General features: G+C 38.2%; 1 protein-coding gene across 2 annotated transcripts in view; it reads left to right on the forward strand.

Moving 5' to 3' along the window:
• Positions 1-19,012, forward strand: part of VWA3B (von Willebrand factor A domain containing 3B) — a 242,905-nt gene that overhangs the window by 138,895 nt on the left and 84,998 nt on the right. The gene's annotated exons all lie outside the window — the stretch shown is intronic.

The following is a 19,012-nucleotide window of genomic DNA, read 5'->3' on the forward strand; positions in this document are numbered from 1 at the left end:
ACACTTCACAGCACTCACCAAATCACATGCCCTCCCCAATGTCCATAATCCCACCCCCTTCTCCCAAACCCCCTCCCCCCGGCAACCCTCCGTTTGTTTTGTGAGATTAAGAGTCACTTATGGTTTGTCTCCCTCCCAATCCCATCTTGTTTCATTTATTCTTCTTCTACCCATTAAGCCTCCATGTTGCATCACCACTTCCTCATATCAGGGAGATCATATGATAGTTGTCTTTCTCTGCTTGACTTATTTCGCTAAGCATGATACGCTCTAGTTCCATCCATGTTGTTGCAAATGGCAAGATTTCATTTCTTTTGATGGCTGCATAGTATTCCATTGTGTATATATGCCACATCTTCTTGATCCATTCATCTGTTGATGGACATCTAGGTTCTTTCCATAGTTTGGCTATTGTGGACATTGCTGCTATAAACATTCGGGTGCATGTGCCCCTTTGGATCACTACATTTGTATCTTTAGGGTAAATACCCAATAGTGCAATTGCTGGGTCATAGGGCAGTTCTATTTTCAACATTTTGAGGAACCTCCATGCTGTTTTCCAGAGTGGCTGCACCAGCTTGCATTCCCACCAACAGTGTAGGAGGGTTCCCCTTTCTCCGCATCCTCGCCAGCATCTGTCATTTCCTGACTTGTTGATTTTAGCCATTCTGACTGGTGTGAGGTGATATCTCATTGTGGTTTTGATTTGTATTTCCCTGATGCCGAGTGATATGGAGCACTTTTTCATGTGTCTGTTGGCCATCTGGATGTCTTCTTTGCAGAAATGTCTGTTCATGTCCTCTGCCCATTTCTTGATTGGATTATTTGTTCTTTGGGTGTTGAGTTTGCTAAGTTCTTTATAGATTCTGGACACTAGTCCTTTATCTGATATGTCGTTTGCAAATATCTTCTCCCATTCTGTCAGTTGTCTTTTGATTTTGTTAACTGTTTCCTTTGCTGTGCAAAAGCTTTTGATCTTGATGAAATCCCAGTAGTTCATTTTTTCCCTTGCTTCCCTTGCCTTTTGCGTTGTTCCTAGGAAGATGTTGCTGCGGCAGAGGTCGAAGAGGTTGCTGCCTGTGTTCTCCTCAAGGATTTTGATGGATTCCTTTCGTACATTGAGGTCCTTCATCCATTTTGAGTCTATTTTTGTGTGTGGTGTAAGGGAATGGTCCAATTTCATTTTTCTGCATGTGGCTGTCCAATTTTCCCAGCACCATTTATTGAAAAGGCTGTCTTTTTTCCATTGGACATTCTTTCCTGCTTTGTCGAAGATTAGTTGACCATAGATTTGAGGGTCTATTTCTGGGCTCTCTATTCTGTTCCATTGATCTATGTGTCTGTTTTTGTGCCAGTACCATGCTGTCTTGATGATGACAGCTTTGTAATAGAGCTTGAAGTCCGGAATTGTGATGCCACCAACGTTGGCTTTCTTTTTCAATATCCCTTTGGCTATTCGAGGTCTTTTCTGGTTCCATATAAATTTTAGCATTATTTGTTCCATTTCTTTGAAAAAGATGGATGGTACTTTGATAGGAATTGCATTAAATGTGTAGATTGCTTTAGGTAGCATAGACATTTTCACAATATTTATTCTTCCAATCCAGGAGCATGGAACATTTTTCCATTTCTTTGTGTCTTCCTCAATTTCTTTCATGAGTACTTTATAGTTTTCTGAGTATAGATTCTGTGTCTCTTTGGTTAGGTTTATTCCTAGGTATCTTATGGTTTTGGATGCAATTGTAAATGGGATTGACTCCTTAATATCTCTTTCTTCTGTCTTGCTGTTGGTGTAGAGAAATGCAACTGATTTCTGTGCATTGATTTTATATCCTGACACTTTACTGAATTCCTGTATAAGTTCTAGCAGTTTTGGAGTGGAGTCTTTTGGGTTTTCCACATATAGTATCATATCATCTGCGAAGAGTGATAATTTGACTTCTTCTTTGCCGATTTGGATGCCTTTAATTTCCTTTTGTTGTCTGATTGCTGAGGCTAGGACCTCTAGTACGATGTTGAATAGCAGTGGTGATAATGGACATCCCTGCCGTGTTCCTGACCTTAGCGGAAAAGCTTTCAGTTTTTCTCCATTGAGAATGATATTTGCGGTGGGTTTTTCATAGATGGCTTTGATGATATTGAGGTATGTGCCCTCTATCCCTACACTTTGAAGAGTTTTGATCAGGAAGGGATGTTGTACTTTGTCAAATGCTTTTTCAGCATCTATTGAGAGTATCATATGGTTCTTGTTCTTTCTTTTATTGATGTGTTGTATCACATTGACTGATTTGCGGATGTTGAACCAACCTTGCAGCCCTGGAATAAATCCCACTTGGTCGTGGTGAATAATCTTTTTAATGTACTGTTGAATCCTATTGGCTAGTATTTTGTTGAGTATTTTCGCATCTGTGTTCATCAAGGATATCGGTCTATAGCTCTCTTTTTTGGTGGGATCCTTGTCTGGTTTTGGGATCAAGGTGATGCTGGCTTCATAAAATGAGTTTGGAAGTTTTCCTTCCATTTCTATTTTTTGGAACAGTTTCAGGAGAATAGGAATTAGTTCTTCTTTAAATGTTTGGTAGAATTCCCCCGGGAAGCCGTCTGGCCCTGGGCTTTTGTTTGTTTGGAGATTTTTAATGACTGTTTCAATCTCCTTACTGGTTATGGGTCTGTTCAGGCTTTCTATTTCTTCCTGGTTCAGTTGTGGTAGTTTATATGTTTCTAGGAATGCATCCATTTCTTCCAGATTGTCAAATTTATTGCCGTAGAGTTGCTCATAGTATGTTCTTATAATAGTTTGTATTTCTTTGGTGTTAGTTGTGATCTCTCCTCTTTCATTCATGATTTTATTTATTTGGGTCCTTTCTCTTTTCTTTTTGATAAGTCGGGCCAGGGGTTTATCAATTTTATTAATTCTTTCAAAGAACCAGCTCCTAGTTTCGTTGATTTGTTCTATTGTTTTTTTGGTTTCTATTTCATTGATTTCTGCTCTGATCTTTATGATTTCTCTTCTCCTGCTGGGCTTAGGGTTTCTTTCTTGTTCTTTCTCCAGCTCCTTTAGGTGTAGGGTTAGGTTGTGTACCTGAGACCTTTCTTGTTTCTTGAGAAAGGATTGTACCGCTATATATTTTCCTCTCAGGACTGCCTTTGTTGTGTCCCACAGATTTTGAACCATTGTATTTTCATTATCATTTGTTTCCATGATTTTTTTCAATTCTTCTTTAATTTCCCGGTTGACCCATTCATTCTTTAGAAGGATACTGTTTAGTCTCCATGTATTTGGGTTCTTTCCAAACTTCTTTTTGTGGTTGAGTTCTAGCTTTAGAGCATTGTGGTCTGAAAATATGCAGGGAATGATCCCAATCTTTTGATACCGGTTGAGTCCTGATTTAGGACCGAGGATGTGATCTATTCTGGAGAATGTTCCATGTGCACTAGAGAAGAATGTGTATTCTGTTGCTTTGGGATGAAATGCTCTGAATATATCTGTGATGTCCATCTGGTCCAGTGTGTCGTTTAAGGCCTTTATTTCCTTGCTGATCTTTTGCTTGGATGACCTGTCTATTTCAGTGAGGGGAGTGTTAAAGTCCCCTACTATTATTGTATTATTGTTGATGTGTTTCTTTGATTTTGTTATTAATTGGTTTATATAGTTGGCTGCTCCCACATTGGGGGCGTAGATATTTAAAATTGTTAAATCTTCTTGTTGGACAGACCCTTTGAGTATGATATAGTGTCCTTCCTCATCTCTTATTATAGTCTTTGGCTTAAAATCTAATTGATCTGATATAAGGATTGCCACTCCTGCTTTCTTCTGATGTCCATTAGCATGGTAAATTCTTTTCCACCCCCTCACTTTAAATCTGGAGGTGTCTTCGGGCTTAAAATGTGTTTCTTGGAGGCAACATATAGATGGGTTTTGTTTTTTTATCCATTCTGATACCCTGTGTCTTTTGACAGGGGCATTTAGCCCATTCACATTCAGGGTAAGTATTGAGAGATATGAATTTAGTGCCATTGTATTGCCTGTAAGGTGACTGTTACTGTATATGGTCTCTGTTCCTTTCTGATCTACCACTTGTAGGCTCTCTCTTTGCTTAGAGGACCCCTTTCAATATTTCTTGTAGAGCTGGTTTGGTATTTGCAAATTCTTTCAGTTGTTGGTTGTCCTGGAAGCTTTTAATCTCTCCTTCTATTTTCAATGATAGCCTAGCTGGATATAGTATTCTTGGCTGCATGTTTTTCTCGTTTAGTGCTCTGAAAATATCATGCCAGCTCTTTCTGGCCTGCCAGGTCTCTGTGGATAAGTCAGCTGCCAATCTAATATTTTTACCATTGTATGTTACAGACTTCTTTTCCCGGGCTGCTTTCAGGATTTTCTCTTTGTCATTGAGACTTGTAAATTTTACTATTAGGTGACGGGGTGTGGGCCTATTCTTATTGATTTTGAGGGGCGTTCTCTGAACCTCCTGAATTTTGATGCTCGTTCCCTTTGCCATATTGGGGAAATTCTCCCCAATAATTCTCTCCAGTATACCTTCTGCTCCCCTCTCATTTTCTTCTTCTTCTGGAATCCCAATTATTCTAATGTTGTTTCGTCTTATGGTGTCATTTATCTCTCGAATTCTCCCCTCGTGGTCCAGTAGCTGTTTGTCCCTCTTTTGCTCAGCTTCTTTATTCTCTGTCATTTGGTCTTCTATATCACTAATTCTTTCTTCTGCCTCATTTATCCTAGCAGTTAGAGCCTCCATTTTTGACTGCACCTCATTAATAGCTTTTTTGATTTCACCTTGGTTAGATTTTAGTTCTTTTATTTCTCCAGAAAGGGCTTTTATATCTCTCGAGAGGGTTTCTCTAATATCTTCCATGCCTTTTTCGAGCCCAGCTAGAACCTTGAGAATTGTCATTCTGAACTCTAGATCTGACATATTACCGATGTCTGTATTGATTAGGTCCCTAGCCTTCGGTACTGCCTCTTGTTCTTTTTTTTGTGTTGAATTTTTATGTCTTGTCATTTTGTCCAGATAAGTGTAAATGAAGGGGCAAGTAAAATACTAAAAGGGTGGCAACAACCCCAGGAAAATATGCTTTAACCAAATTAGAAGAGATCCAAAATCGTGAGTGGGGAGAAAGGGGATAAAAAGAGGTTCAAAAAGGAAGAAAGAAAAAAAAAAAACAAAAAGAAAAGAAAAAAAAAGAAAAGAAAAGAATTTTTAAAAAAAGAAAACACCTAAGAAAAATGTAAAAAAGAAAAAATATATATATTAGATAAACTAGTAAAAAATCGTTAAAAAAGAAAAAGGTAACAGTTAAAAAAAAAATTTTACCCGAAGACGAGAAAAAAAAAAAAATGAAAAAGAAAAAATTAAATTAACTGCAAGACTAAAAAAAAATCACAGGAAAAAAGCCATGAGTTCCGTGTTTGGCTTTCTCCTCCTCTGGAATTCTGCTGCTCTCCTTGTTATTGAGACCGCACTCCTTGGTAGGTGAACTTGGTCTCGGCTGGATTTCTTGTTGATCTTCTGGGGGAGGGGCCTGGTGTAGTGATTCTCAAGTGTCTTTGCCCCAGGCGGAATTACACCGCCCTTACCCGGGGCCGGGGTGAGTAATCCGCTCGGGTTTGCTTTCAGGAGCTTTTGTTACCTGAGCGCTTTCCGTAGAGTTCCGGAGGACGGGAATACAAATGGCGGCCTCCTGGTCTCCGGCCCGGAGGAGCCGAGAGCCCAGGGCCGCACTCCTCAGTGCGCCCTCAGAGAACAGCGCCCAGTTACTCCCGTCTGCCTGACCTCCGGCCGCGCTCCGAGCTCACCGAGCCTGCGACCGGTTCAAGGTAACACGGAGCTGCGAGCTTACTGTCGGCTCTGTCTCTGTAGCCGGCTTTCCCATTCCAATACCCGCAAGCTCTGCGACACTCAGACACCCCCGATCCTTCTGTGACCCTGCGGGACCTGAGGCCACGCTGACCCCGCGTGGGCTTCGCCCCGGTTTAGCCTCTGGAGCGATGTCCCTCAGCGGAACAGACTTTTAAAAGTCCTGATTTTGTGCATGGTTGCTCCGCTGCTTGCCGGGAGCCGGCTCCTCCCCCCGGGGTCTATTTTCCCGTCGCTTTGGATTCACTTCTCCGCCGGTCCTACCTTTCAGAAAGTGGTTGTTTTTCTGTTTCCAGAATTGCTGTTCTTCTTCTCTTCGATCTGCCGATGGATTTTCAGGTGTTTGCAATCTTTAGATAAGCTATCTAGCTGATCTCCGGCTAGCTGAAGCAGTCTCAGCTTGCTACTTCTCCGCCATCTTGACTCCTCCCTCCTAAATCCACATAATATTTTAAAAGGAACCTAAACCTGTGGGATTTTTTGGTTTTGTTTTTGCTTTATTGATATATAATTGACCCAAACATTATTTTGGTTTTAGGAGTACAACATAATGACTTGATATTTGTATATATTGAAAAATGATCACCACAGTAAGTCTAGTTATCATCTGTCACAACACACAGTTACAAAGACATTTATGATGAAGACTTTTAAGATCTGTGCTCTTAGCAATTTTCAGATATACAATAAAGTATTAACTATAGTCACCATGCTAAATATTACATCCCCATGACTTTATTTATTTTATAACTGGAGGTTTTTATCTTTAGACCCCTTCTCCCACTTTGCCCACTTCCCCATCTCCCACCTCTGGCAACAATCAGTCTGCTCTTCACGTCTATGAAATTGGTTTGTTTTTTGGTTTTGGGTTTTTTTTTTTTTTTGTGGGTTTTGTTTTAGGATTCCACATATAAGTGAAGCTATATAGTATTTGCCTTTCTCTGTCTGACTTATTTCATTTAGCATAATGTACTCACAGTCCATCCATCCGTGTTGTGACAAATGGCAAGATCTCTTTCTTTTTCTAGCTGAATCATACACGTGTGTTTGTATTTGTAATATGTATATATATTATATCTTTATCCATTTATCCATTGATGGACACTGAGTTTGCTTCCATATCTTCACTATTGTAAATAATGCTGCAGTGAACATTGGGGTGCATACATCTTTTTGAGTTAGTGCTTTTGTTTTCTTTGGCTATATATCCAGAATTTGGCTATGTATCCAGAATTGCTGAATCATATGATAATTCTAATTTTTTGAGAAACCTCCATACTATTTTCTAGAGTGGCCACACCAATTTACATTCCTACCAGCAGTGCCCAAGGGTTCCCTTTTCTTCACATCTTCACCAATACTTATTATTTGTCTTTTTGATTCCAGCCATTCTAACAGGTGTGAGGTGATGTCTTGATTTTTATTTGCATTTCCTTTTCATTTTGTTCATTGTTTCCTTCATTGTGCAGAGCTTTTTATTTTGATATAGTCCCAATAGTTTAATTTTGCTTTTGTTTCCCTTTTCAGAGGAGATAGATCTAAAAAAAAAATGTCTCTGTGGCCAATGTCAAAGAAATTACTGCCTCTGTTTTCTTACAGGTGTTTTATAGCTTTAGGTCTCAACATTTAGGTCTATAATCCATCTTTTGAGTTTATGTTTGTTATAGTGAGGAAGTTGACCAGTTTCATTCTCTTGCATGTATCTGTCCAATTTTCCTGGAACCATTTGTCAAAGAGGCTTTTTCCCACTCTATATAATCAACTCAAAATAATCCTGTGCCATGGATTATTTTACTATAAAAGTGTGGGTTTTCTCTGGACTCTATATTCTGTCCTATTGATTTGTGTGTCTTTTTTGTGCCAGTAGCATTCTTTTTGATATGTGTAGCTTTGTGCTCTTGCAATCCAGGATTGTGATGCCTCCAGCTTTTTCTTTTTCAAGATTGCTTTGGCTATTTAGGGTCTTTTGTAGTTCCATACAAATGTCAGTATTATTTGTTCTCTAAGAAAAACATTGCTGGTATTTTGATAGGAGTTATATTAAATCTTTAAATTGCTTTGGGTAATATGGACATTTTAACATTATTTGTTCTTCTAATCCTTGAGCAGGGAATATTTTACCACTTGTGTCATCTTCAATTTCTATTATTGGTGTTTTATAGTTTTCAAAGTATAGGTCTTTTACCTCTTTGGTGATAAGTTTATTCCTAGGTATTTGATTATTTTTGATGTAGTTGTAGATGGGATTGTTTTCTTTCTTTTAGCGACTTCATTATGCGTGTATAGAAATGCAATGGATTTCTCTATGTTAATTTTGTATCCTGCAACTTCACTAAATTCTCTTACCAGTTCTAGTAGTTTATTGGTGGAGTCTTTTGGGCTTTCTATATAAAGTATCATGTCATCTGCAAATAGTGAATGTTTCACATCTTTACCAATTTGAATGCCTTTTATTTCTTTTTGTTATGTAATTGGTCTGGCTAAGACTTCTAGCAGTACGTTGAATAAAAATGGTGAGATTGAGCATCCTTGTCTTTTTCCTGCTCTTAGAGGAAAAGTTAATCAATTTTTCACCATTGAGTATGGTGTTAGCTGTGATTTTTTCGTATATGGCTTTTATTATGTTGAGGTATATTTCCTCTAACCCTACTATGTTGAGAGGTTTTTATCATGAATGGAGTTTTTATCATTTGTCCTTCGTCACATGCTTTTTCTACATCTATTGAGATGATCCATACAGTTTTTATCCTTTCTCTTTTTAATGTGATGTATCACATTGATTTGTGAATATTGAAACACCTTTACATCCTGGGAATAAATCCCATTTGATTGTGCTGAGTGATTTTTTTAATGTTTTGTTGAATTCTGTTTGAAAATCTTTTCTTGAAAATTTTTGCATCTATGTTCATCAGTGATACTGACCTGTAGTTGTCATTTCTCATAGTGTCTTTATCTGGTTTGGGGTTCTTTTTATTTTTATTCATTCATTTATTTATTTTTTCTTACCATAGCATATACCCTCCCTATGTTCATCACTCAGCCACCCCATTCTTCCCACCATCCACCCCTCCAGCAACCCTGTTTGTTCTGAGATTAAGAGTATCTCGTGGTTTGTTTCCCTCTCTAGTTTCATCTTGTTTCATTTTTTCCCTCCCTTCACCTATGATCTTGTCTTGTCTCTCAAATTCCTCATATCAGGGAGATCATAATTATCTTTTTCTGATTGACTTATTTCCTAGCGTAATACCCTTTAGTTCCATCCATGTCATTCCAAATGGCAAGATTTCAGGGGTTTTTTGATGGCTGCATAGATTCCATTATATATATATATATATATATATATATATATATATATATATATATCACATATTCTTTATCCATTCATCTAGGCTCTTTCCATAGTGTGGCTGTTATGGACATTGCTGCTATAAACATTTGAGTACAGGTACCCATTTGGATCACTACATTTGTATCTTTAGGGTAAATACCCAGTAGTGCGATAGCTGAGTCATAGGGTAAGCTCTATTTTCAACTCTTTGAGGAACCTCCATGCTGTTTTCCAGAATGGCTATACCATCTTGCATTCCCATCAAGAGTGTAGGAGGGTTCCCCCTTCTCTGCATCCTTGCCAACACCTGTCATTTCCTGACTGGTTAATTTTAGCCATTCTAACTGGTGTGAGGTAGTATCTCACTGTGGTTTTAATTTGTATTTCCCTGATGCTGAGGGATGTTTAGTACTTTTTCATGTGTCTGTTGGCCATTTGGATGTCTTCTTTGCAGAAATGTGTGTTCATGTCTTCTGCCCATTTCTTGATTGGGTTATTTTTTCTTTGGGTGTTGAGTTTGATAAGTTCTTTATAGATTTTGGATACTGGCCCTTTATCTGATATGTATTTGCAAATATCTTTTCCCATTCTGTCAGTTGTCTTTTGGTTTTGTTGACTGTTTCCTTTGCTGTGCAAAAGCTTTTGATCTTGATGAAGTCTCAATAGTTCATTTTTGCCCTTGTTTTCCTTGCCTTTGGCAATGTGTCTGGGAAGAAGTTGCTGCAGCTGGGGTCGAAGAGGTTGCTGCCTGTGTTCTCCTCAAGGATTTTGTTCAATTCCTCTCTTAACATTGAGGTCTTTCCTCCATTTTGAGTCTATTTTTATGTGTGGTGTAAGGAAATGGTCCAGTTTCATTCTTCTGCTTGTGGTTGTCCAGTTTTCACAATACCATTTTCCCATTAGGCATTCTTTCCTACTTTTGTCAAAGATTAGTTGACCATAGAGTTAAGAGTCCATTTCTGGGCTCTCTGTTCTTTTCCACTGATCTTTGTGTCTGTTTTTGTATGAGTAGCATACTGTCTTGATGATTACAGCTTTGTAATAGAGCTTGAAGTCTGGAATTTTAATATCCCAATTTTGGTTTTCTTTTTAAACATTTCTCTGGATATTCAGGGTCTTTTCTGGTTCCATTTAAATTAGGATTATTTCTCCCCTTTCCTTGAAAAAATTTGATGGTATTTTGATAAGGATTGCATTAACTTGTAGATTGCTCTAGGTAGCATAGACATTTTCACAGTATTTGTTCTTCCAATCCATGAGCATGGAATGTTTTTCCATTTCTTTGTGTCTTCCTCAATTTCTTTCATGAGTATTCTATAGGTTTCTGAGTACAGATTCCTTGTCTGTTTGGATAGATTTATTCCTAGGTATCTTACGGTTTTGGATGCAATTGTAAATAGGATCGACTCCTTAATTTCCCTTTCTTCTGTCTTGTTGTTGGTGTGTACAAATGCAACTGATTTCTGTGCATTGATTTTATATCCTGACACTTTACTGAATTCCTGTATGAGTTCTAGCAGCTTTGGAATGGACTCTTTTGGGTTTTCCACATAAAGTACCATATCATCTGTAAAGAGGGAGAGTTTGAATTCTTTGCAGATTAGGATGCCCTTTATTTCTTTTTGTTGTCTGATTGCTGAGGCTAGGACTTCTAGTACTATGTTGAATAACAGTGATGATAGTGGACATCCCTGCCATGTTCCTGTCTTTAGGGGAATAGCTCTCAGTTTTCCCCCATTGAGAATGATATTCGTTGTGGGGTTTTCATAGGTGGCTTTGATGATATTGAGGTATGTACCCTCTATCCCTACACTGTGAAGAGTTTTCATCACGAAAGGATGCTGTAGTTCCCTTTTACGAAGATGACGCTGAAAGCTAAGAAAGAAGCCCCCCCCCACCAAAGCCGAAGCCAAGGCAAAGGCTTTGAAGGCCAAGAAAGCAGTGCTGAAAGGTGTCCACAGTCACAAAAAAAGAGAAGATCCGCACATCACCTATGTTTCGATGACCCAAGACTCTGCATCTCTGAAGGCAGCTCAAATACCCTCAAAAGAATGTCCCCAGGAGAAACAAGCTTGATCACTATGCCGTCATCAAGTTCCCCCTGACTACTGAGTCAGCTGTGAAGAAAATAGAAGACAACAACACACTTGTGTTCATTGTGGATGTCAAGGCCAAGAAGCACCAGATCAGACAGACTGTGAAGAAGCTCTGTGATATTAATTTGGCCAAGGTCAACACCTTGATCAGGCCTGATGGAGAGAAGAAGGCATATGTTCAACTGACCCCTGACTATGATGCTTTGGATGTTGCCAACAAAATTGGGATCATCTAAACTGAGTTCAGCTGGCTAAATCTAAATACATTTTTTCATGATAAAAAAAAAAAGAATGCTGTAATTTGTCAAATGCTTTTCCAGCATCTATTGAGAGTATCATATGGTTCTTGTTCTTTCTTTTATTAATGTATCACATTGATTTGTGGATGTTGAACCAACGTTGGAACCCAGGAATAAATCCCACTTGATCGTGGTGAATAATCCTTTTAATGTACTGTTGGATCTTATTGGCTAGTATTTTGGTGGGAATTTTCACATCTGTGTTCATCAAGGATATTGGTCTGTAATTCTCCTTTTCAGTGGGAGTCTTTGTCTGGTTTTGGGAGCAAGGTAATGCTGGCCTCATAAAATGAGTTTGGAAGTTTTCCTTCCATTTCAATTTTTTGGAACAGCTTCAGGAGAATAGGTATTAATTCTTCTTTAAATATTTGGTAGAATTCCCCTGGGAAGCCATCTGGCCCTGGCTCTTACTTGTTGGGAGATTTTTGATAACTGCTTCAATCTTCTTACTGGTAATGGGTCTGTTCAGGTTTTCTATGTCTTCTTGGTTCAGTTTTGGTAGTTCATATGTCTCTAGGAATACATCCATTTCTTCCAGATTGTCAAATTTGCTGTTGTATAGTTGGTCAAAATATGTTCTTATAATTGTTTGTATTTCTTTGGTATTGATTGTGATCTCTGCTCTTTCATGATTTTATTAATTTGGGTCCTTTCTCTTTTCTTTTTGATAAGTCTGCTAGGGGTTTATCAATCTTATTCATTCTTCCAAAGAACCAGCTCCTAGTTTTGTTTATCTGCTCTACTCTTCTTTTTGTTTCTATTTCATTGATTTCTGCTCCGATCTTTATTATTTCTCTTCTTCTGCTGGGTTTAGGACTTTTTTTGCTATTCTTTCTCCAGCTCCTTCATGTGTAGGGTTAGGTTGTGTATTTGAGACCTTTCTTGTTTCTTGAGACAGGTTTGTATTGCTATATATTTACTTCTCAGGAACGCCTTTACTGTGTCCCTAAGATTTTGAACAGTTGTGTTTTCATTTCATTTGTTTCCATGAACTTTTTAAAATTTCTCTTTAATTTCCTGGTTGATGTATGCATCCTTTACTAGGATGCTCTTTAGCCTCCATGTTTTGCATTCTTTTCAACTTTCCTCTTGTGATTGAGTTCTAGTTTCGAGGCATTGTCATCTGAAAATGTGCAGGGAATGATCTGAATCTTTTGATACTGGTTAAGACCTGATTTGTTTCCTAGGGTATGATCTATTCTGGAGACTGTTCCAGTTTCACCTGAGAAGAATGTGTATTCTGTTGCTTTGGGATAGAATGTTCTAAATATATCTGTGATGTCCATCTGGTCCACTGTGTCATTTAAAGCCTTTATTTCCTTGTTGATATTTTGCTTAGATGATCTGTTCACTTCAGTGAGGAGAATGTTAAATCCCCTACTATTCTTGTATTATTGTCTATGTGTTTCTTTGATTTTGTTCTTAATTGGTTTATATATTTGGCTGCTACCATAGTAGGGGCATAGATATTTAAAATTGTTAGATTTTCAGCATGGAGGTTCCTCAAAAAGTTGAAAATAGAGCGACCCTATGACCCAGCAATAGCACTACTGGGTATTTACCCTAAAGATACAAATGTAGTGATCTGAAGGGACAAATGCACCCAACTGTTTATAGCAGTAATGTCCACGATAGCCAAACTATGGAAAGAACCTAGATGTCTATCAATAGATGAATGGATAAAGAAAATGTGGTATATATATATACAATGGAATATATGCAGCCATTAAAAGAAATGAAATCTTGCCATTTGCAACAACATGGATGGAGATAGAGGGTAATATGCTGAGCGAAATAAGTCAATCAGAGAAAGACAATTAACTTATGATCTCCCTGATAAAAGGAATTTGAGGGGCAGAGTGGGGGGTTTGGAGAGTAGGGAAGGGAAAAATGGAACAAGATGTGATCGGGAGACAAACCATAAGAGACTCTTAATCTCACAAAACCGAGGGTTCCTGCGGGGTGTAGGGGGGAGTAGGGATAGGGTGGCTGGGTTATGGACATTGGGGAGGGTATGTGCTATGGTGAGTGCTATGAAATGTGTAAGCCTGATGATTCACAGATCTGTACCCCTGGGGCAAATAATACATTATATGCTAATAAAAATAGTTAAAATAATAAACTAAATAAAATTGTTAGATCTTCTTGTGGGACAGACCCTTCAAGTATGATATAGTGTCCTTCTCATCTCTTATGATAGTCTTCTGCTTAAAATCTAATTTGTTTGATAGAAGGATTGCTACCCCAGCTTTCTTTTGATGTCCATTAACATGGTAAATTGTTTTCCACACCCTCACTTTCAATCTGGAGGTGTCTTTGAGTCTAAAATTAGTTTCTTGTAGACAGCACATCGATAGGTCTTGTTTTTTTTAATCCATTCTGATACCTTGTGTATTTTGATTGGGGCATTTAACCCATTTGCATTAAGGCTAATTATTGAAAGATAAGAATTTAGTGCCATGTATTGCCTGTAAGGAGACTGTTACTACCTATTGTCTCTGTTCCTTTCCAGTCTATGTTACTTTTAGGCTCTCTCTTGCTAAGAGAGGACCTTTTTCAATATTTTCTATAGGGCTGGTTTGGTGTTTGCATATTCTCTTAGTTTTTGTTTGCCCTGGAAGCTTTTTATCTCTCCTTCTATTTTCATTGACAGCCTAGCTGAATGTAGTATTCTTGGCTGCATATTTTTCTGGTTTAATGCTCTGAATATATCATGCCAGTCCTTTCTGGCCTGCCAGGTCTCTGTGGATAGTCTGCTGCCAATCTAATATTTCTACTATTGTATGTTACAGACCTCTTGTCCTGAGCTGCTTTCAGGATTTTCTCTTTGTTTCTGAGACTTGTAAGTTTAACCATTAAATGACGGGGTGTTGGCCTATTTTTATTGATTTCAGGGGGAGTTCTCTGTGCCTCCTGGAATTTGATACTTGTTTCCTTCCCCCATATCAGGAAAGTTCTCTGCTATGATTTGCTCCAATGTACATTCTGCCCCCTCTCTCTTCTTTTTCTGTGATCCCAATTATTGTAATATTGTTTCATCTTGTGTCATCACTTATCTCTCAAATTCTCCGCTCATTATCCAGCAGTTGTTTATCTCTCTTTTTCTCAGTTTCTTTATTCTCCATCATTTGCCTTCTATATCACTAATTCTCTCTTCTGCCTCATTTATCCTAGCAGTAAGAGCTTCCATTTTTGATTGCTCATTAATAGCTTTTTTTTAATTTCAACTTGCTTAAATTTTATTTCTTTAATTTCTCCAGAAAGGATTTTATTTCTCCAGAACGTCATTTTCTAGTATGTTCTGTGCTTTTTTCATGCCCAGTTAGCAGTTTTATAATCATCATTCTGAACTCTAGCTCTCATATCTTACTAATGTCCATATTGATTAGGTCCCTAGTAGTTGGTACTGCCTCTTGTTTTTTTTGAGGTGAGTTTTTCCATCTTGTCATTTTGTCCAGAGAAGAATAGATGAATGAGAGAACAAAGTGCTAAAAGGGTAACAATGACCCTAGAAAAATATACACTAAACAAATCAGAAGAGACCTAAAACCAGGGGGAGAAGAAAAGAAAAAAAATATGATTAGGCTAGTGAATAGAACAAAGCCACACACTTGATTTTGGGTGTGTATTGGTCTGTTAGAAGAAACTGCCTCCCAAAATTTTAAAGAAAGAAAAACATATGTATCTATAGCTATATGAATATTTTTATATGTAAATAAGGGTAAACATGATGAAGAGATAAAATGACTATAAAGATGAAAATTTTAAAAGATTTTTAAAAAGGAATTGATAAGAAGTTGGTTAAAAAAAGAAAAAAAAAAGGAGAGAATGTGATCAGGCTAGAGACTAGAACAAAGCCATATACTAGATTTAGGGTATATTTTGGTCTTCTAGAAGAAACTGTATCCCAAAACTTTAAAGAAAAAAAAAAAGGTTAAATACAATGAAGGGACAGAATATGAAAAATTTAAAAAGATTTTTAGAAAGGTGTCAATAAAATAGGTTAAAATAGGAAAGAGGAAACATTAAAAAATATATAACAAAAAATAAAAAAAAATTTAACTTGGAATGACTTCAGAATAATGGGAAAAAAGCCATGAATCCTGTGTGCTGTATTCTCTTAGCACAGGTATTTTGCAGTTCTCATTGATTGGTAATGTTTGTCTTGGCTGGATGTTCTTGCTGATCTGGGGGAGGGGCTTCTTGCAGTGATTCTTTTTTTTTTTTTTTTTAAAGATTTTATTTATTTACTTGAGAGAGAGACAGTGAGAGAGAGCATGAATGAGGAGAAGGTCAGAGAGAGAAGCAGACTCCCCATGGAGCCGGGGGTCCGATGCGGGACTCGATCCCGGGACTCCAGGATCATGACCCGAGCCGAAGGCAGTCGTCCAACCAACTGAGCCACCCAGGCGTCCCTTCTTGCAGTGATTCTTAAATGGCTTTGCCCGAGGTGCAATTGAACTGCCCTTGCCAGGGGCCAATCTGTTCAGGTTTGCTCTTGGTAGCTTTTGTTCCCGAATGCTTCCCATACAGCTTTGGAGGACGGGAATGAAGATGGCAGCCTCCCAGTCTCTGGCCAGTGGGATCCAGACCTCAGGGTCACACTCCTCAGTATGCCCTCAGAGAAAAGCAGCCAATCCCTCCCATCTCCCTGGTCTCCGGCTGCACTCTGTGCTCCCCCGGCCAGTGACTGAGTGTTTCCATCTCTGGTGCATGGCCATGTTTGAGTCTCCAAACATGAAGAAATCCCAGCAGATTTCTTCAGCGTGCTCCTGCACTGTTCCTCCCAGAGCTGCCACTTGTGGGGTCCCTGCTCAAAGAACAGTGGCCCAACTGTGCCTTGGATCACAGTTTAAGGTAACCCTGAGCTGAAAGCCCACTCCTCGGCTCTGTCTCTGCAGCCAGCTTCCCTGCTCTGATACCTGGGAGCTCTGCCGCACTCAGGCACCCCTGGTTTTTCTGTGACCCTGAGGGTCCTGAGACCACACTGTCCCAGCAGGGGCTCCACCCCTTGCTTTGCCTCTGGATTGACGTTCCTCCATGGAGCAGACTTCTAGAAGTTCTGATTTTATGCTCCACTGCTCTACGGCTTGTCGGGAGCCAGCCCCTCCCCTCTGTGGTCTATCTTCCCATGTATCGCCTTGAATTCACTTCTCTGCACATCCTGTCTTCCAGAAAGTGGTCGCTTTTCTGTTCCTAGAATTGCTGCTCTTCTTCTCATCTATCTCCTATTCAATTTTTAGGTGTTCGGAATGGTTTGATGACTATCTAGGTGAATTCCTGGGACCAGATGAAATTTAGCTCATCTACCCCTTCGCCATCTTGCTCCTCCTGTCCTGTTTTGGTATCAGAGTAATGCTGCCCTTGTAGAATGAAATTGGAATGTTCTTTCCTCTTCTGTTTCTTGGAATGGTTTGAAAATAGTAAATATAACTTCTCTTTAAATATTTGGTAGAATTCACATAATTTGTTGGGAGTTTTTGATTACTGCTTCAATTTCATTGTTAATAATTGACCTGTTCAAATTTTCTATTTATTCCTGGTTCAGTTTTGGAAGATTACGTATCCTTTTCTTCTAGGTTGTCCAGTTTTTTGGCTGTAATATTTCATAATATTCTCTTACAGTTTTTTTTTTTTTGTTTGTGTATTTTTGTGGTGTTGGTTATTATTTCTCCTCTTTTGGTTTCTGCTTTTATTTATTTGACGTCTCTTCCTTTTTTTTTATGGGTTTAGCTAAAGCGTTATCAATTTTTGTTGATCTTTTCAAAGAACCAGCTCCTGGCTTTATTAATCTGTTCTATTTTTGGTCTGTATTTCCTTTATTTTTGATCTAATCTTTATTTCCTTCCTTTAACTGGCTTTGGACTTTTTTCTCCTCTTTCCAGCTCCTTTAGTCATATAGTTAGGTTGGGTTGTTATAGTTTGTTTTTTTTAATAAAATGCAGCTTTTACTTGAAGATTTTTTTTTCCCTATAGCTGTTACTCTAACACCACCATTTGTTAAGAAGGCTATACTTATACATTTAATTTTGTATGTTTGCCAAAATCAGCTAGTTATATCTGTGTGGGTTAAATCTAAATCTTCTATTCTATTGATCTTTTATTTTTTAAAGATTTTATTTATTTATTTGACAGACAGAGATCACAAGTAGGCAGAGAGGCAGGCAGAGAGAGAGGAGGAAGCAGGCTCCCTGCTGAGCAGAGAGCCCGATGCGGGGCTCGATCCCAGGACCCTGGGATCATGACCTGAGCCGAAAGCAGAGGCTTTAACCCACTGAGCCACCCAGGCGCCCCATCTATTGATCTTTGTATCTCTCTCTATCTTGATTAATGTTGCTAATACCTTATTATCAAGCACCACGGTTCCTCCAAATTTATTTTTCTTTTGAAAAAATATTTTAGCTATTTTTTGGGGTCTGAAATTTTGTTTAAATTTTAGAATGTGGTTATTTATGTAGAGGAAACCTTTCTAGGATTTTGACAGGAATTGCACTGAATCTATAGATTGATCTGGGGACAACTCACGTCTTTATGATGTTGATTCATCCAGTCTGTGAACAGAACTCATGAATATGACAATACATTTAGGTCTTCTTTGATGTCTTATTTTGTAATTTCCAGCTTAGAGATCCTGTACATGTTTAATTAAGTATACATTGTATACATTGTATTTGGAGTGATGGTAAATGGTATTTGCTTTTTAATATAGGTTTCCATTTGTTCATTAGTTCATTATGTTCGTTAGTTTGTCAAAATGCAATTGATTTTGTGCGTGGATCCTATAACTGGCAACTTTACTGAACTCAATAGTTCTAGGAATGTTGTGTGTGTGTGTGTGTGTGTGTGTGTGTGCACGTGCGCACGTGTGTGTGTTTGTGAGTGTGTGATATGTACTTGTGGATTTCTTGCCATTTTCTGCATAGACTATATATCATCTACAAACAGGGACAGTTTTATCTTCCTTTCCAATCTCTATGGCTTTATTTCTTTTTCTTGCCTATTGCAGAAGTTAGAACTTCTTAGGACTATGTTGAATAAGAGTGGTAAGAGTGGGCATTCTGGCCTTTTTCCCAGTCTCAGGAGAAAACATATTCAGTCTTGCACCAGTGTGAATGATACTAACTGTAGATATTCTTTATCTGTAGATACTTTTTATCAGGTTAATGATGTTCCCCTCTTTTTTAATTTTCTGAGAGTTTTTATCATGGATGGGTGCTGAGTTTTGTCAAATGCTTTTGCTGCATTAATTGATACATGATTTTTCTTCTTTAATCAATCATTGTTGATTAACAATGTTAATCAACCTTGTGTGTCTGGAATATTTTCTACTTCCATATTTTCTCCATGTATAACTCTTTAATACCTTGCTGGATTTGGTTTGCTAATACTCCATTGTGGGTTTTGTATCTTCTAAGTACA

The sequence above is a fragment of the Mustela lutreola genome, chromosome 9, assembly GCF_030435805.1.
Source record: "Mustela lutreola isolate mMusLut2 chromosome 9, mMusLut2.pri, whole genome shotgun sequence".
Classification (NCBI taxonomy): domain Eukaryota; kingdom Metazoa; phylum Chordata; class Mammalia; order Carnivora; family Mustelidae; genus Mustela; species Mustela lutreola.